General features: G+C 53.9%; 1 protein-coding gene across 1 annotated transcript in view; it reads right to left on the bottom strand.

Annotated features, from left to right (window-relative positions):
* PPP1R16B (protein phosphatase 1 regulatory subunit 16B) overlaps window positions 1-746 on the bottom strand; it is a 101,514-nt gene extending 100,768 nt beyond the window's left edge. Inside the window, exon 1 of the mRNA XM_011366603.2 lies at window positions 530-746. The gene's annotated coding sequence lies outside the window, so the exon portion shown is untranslated. The remainder of the gene's footprint in view (window positions 1-529) is intronic.
* Between the last annotated feature and the right edge of the window lie 1,868 nt (window positions 747-2,614).

The following is a 2,614-nucleotide window of genomic DNA, read 5'->3' as shown; positions in this document are numbered from 1 at the left end:
GTCGCTTACCCTGGGGACCCTTCCCGCCCGGGCAGGAGCGCTCCCGGCGCCCCGCCGCTGCGTGAGCGGACCAAGAGCCGCCACGCGAGGGGGCGGCGCCCGCATGACGGGCGGGGAGGCTGGACGCCAGGACTGTTTGGTGCTGGCTGTTGCTCCCGATTCCCGGCATTATGCTCCCCGGCAGACGGCGACTTGTGAGTCCAGAAGCAGCCGAAATCCCCCCTGACCACTACAAGACCTGGCCATGCCGACCCCAGCCAACAACCTGCCAATGCGCCAGCCTCGTCGTTGGCGCGCAGGACCCGAGAGAACGCCCCCACCCCAGCCCGCATCCTTCGCGGGACCTGCCTTTCCAGTGCCACTCACCCCACCCCCCAATTACCTTAAGCCGCCCGCCCTTGGCCAAAGCACCCCACACACCCCCAGCCAGACTGTCGGAGGCCGGGACCACTCCTCCGCCGCCATCCTCATCCCCCGCCGTGTCAAGCAGCAGAGTGCAGCGGGGAGGCGGCGCAGCCGAAGAACTCACCAGCTCTCCCGAGCCCTGCCCCGGCGGCTCCCGGCCCCGGCTCCGTCCGTCCTTCCCCGAGCCGCGGCTGCCGGTGAGGCGACAGAAACCGGCTCTGCTGCGCCGCGAGCCTCCGCGCCGCCCTTCGGCTCCTCCCCCAAGGCGGGGCCTGAGCTCGCAGGAAGGGGGTGGGCGCGCTCCGCCAGATCTAGCAGGGGAGCGAGCGCGGGAAGGGTCCCGGTGCTGTAGGAGTGGGGGGGCACCTCCTTTGAGCAGCTCGAAATCGAAGGGAGTTGAGACACGGCCAGGCTTCGGAATAGTTTTCCTTATGGTCTTCTCGCTGTCCCCTCCACCACCACCACGGAAAGGAGGAAACCTAGGACTGTTCTTGTTCCCATTTGATGGAAGGCAGGGCATCGTGAGGTCCAGGGCATCGTGAGGTCCACAGCAACGTGCCCGAGGTCAAGAGAATTCGTACAGTGCCAGGAATTCAAGTCTCCTACTTTGGAGGCCTGCTCAGCTTCAGTCTGAAGGCTTCCTAGGACGTCAAGGGGACCAACCAACCAGGCCTTGCCTTGCGGACAGGTCTGTCCGTGGAGGCAGGTCTCCCAGCTGGGGGGCGGGGAACGAGAGCGAGACGTGGGGGCTTGGGGGTCGTGGCCTGCGACGTGGGCTCGCATCATTTCCTCTTTCTGGAAAGAAAGGAGGTGAAGCAAAGTAGGAAGGAAGTGGTAGTGCCTCCGCTGACGTCTGCCACGGTTTGAGATGTGCAGGATCTAGAAAGGGGCTGCCTCCCTGAGCTTTAAAGCTGAAAAAGAGAAGCAAAACAGCCGGTGGCTTCGACCATCGAATTCAAACCTCTTTCTTGGGCTGAAGGCCCCTGCGCTCTGAGCACTATCTTTTCTTTACACGACAGGGATTTAATTATCTTTAGGTTGCTGTTGGGAGGGCCCTACTCCCCAACCCCGCCCCCTCAAGAAGAGGAGAGAAAGTTAACAGAGAGAAAAATCCATCCCCAAACATCCTCTGGAATCCACAGTCACTAGCTTTAGAACAATAGAGTCCTCTTCTCCACAAAGGGCCTTATTTCCTCAGCTTTCTCGCCTCCGAATAGAGCCTTAGGGTCAGCCAGTGAGGTGCAGACAAGGTTTAAAATTGGGGGGCTTGGAGATGGTACCCAGTTAATTCAATTCCCAGCAGTCTCCATGGAAGAATCCCTCTGGGTCATTACTCACTAGCAATGTTCTTCAGAGCTGGACAGTATAACCTGACTTTAGTGATTTTCTGTTTGCTAAGAAAACTCAGTAACTTTTCTTGGGGAAGTGCGAACCTCTGGGTTGAGCTTATCCAGGCCCCCCAAGTCCTCTGAAAGCCCCTCCCCATTATTGTCTTGGCTCCCCCTCAGTTCATAATAATCCAGTTGTAAATGATACTGTTTCAGTAAGAGCGATTAGAGAGCAGAGCAGGTAGGGAGGACTTAAATAATGTTTGAAATAACCCAAGGGAATCATTGTTCTCCACAGAATGTTTCCATTGATTTATCATGAAGAGCCATGGGCTGAGAGGGTGGGAATCCATCTCTCCAAGGCAGGAGTGGAACTCGGGAGTCTGCATTCCTGATATGAAGCCTTGAGTATGTACCCAAATCCCCATGCTATTCTGTTCATTCACATCACTCACAGTGTTTGACACCAGATGTTCAAGTTTGCTCAGAATAAGGTAGAGGACTCTCACTTCCTGGTTTCAAAACTTACTACAAAGCTACAGTAATGAATACAGTGTGGTGCAAGTATAAGGATAAATATATAGACCATGGAATAAAACTGAAAATTCAGGTATGAACTCTTACATTTACAACCAACTGATTTTCAACAAGTGTGACAAGATAATTTAACAGAGAAAGAATCGTCTTTTCAACAAATGGTGCTGGGACAATTGGATTTTCGCATGCAAAAGTATGAAGTTGGACCCCTACCTCACACCATATACAAAAATTATCTCAAAATAGATCAGACTGAATTGTAAGAACTAAAATTGTAAAACTCTCAGAAGAAAACATAGACATAAATTGTGACCTTGGATAAAGTAATTATTTCTCAGAAATGG

This window comes from Pteropus vampyrus, unplaced genomic scaffold (assembly GCF_000151845.1).
Source record: "Pteropus vampyrus isolate Shadow unplaced genomic scaffold, Pvam_2.0 Scaffold125, whole genome shotgun sequence".
In the NCBI taxonomy this organism is placed as follows: Eukaryota; Metazoa; Chordata; class Mammalia; order Chiroptera; family Pteropodidae; genus Pteropus; species Pteropus vampyrus.
This window is presented reverse-complemented; position numbering and strand designations above follow the sequence as displayed.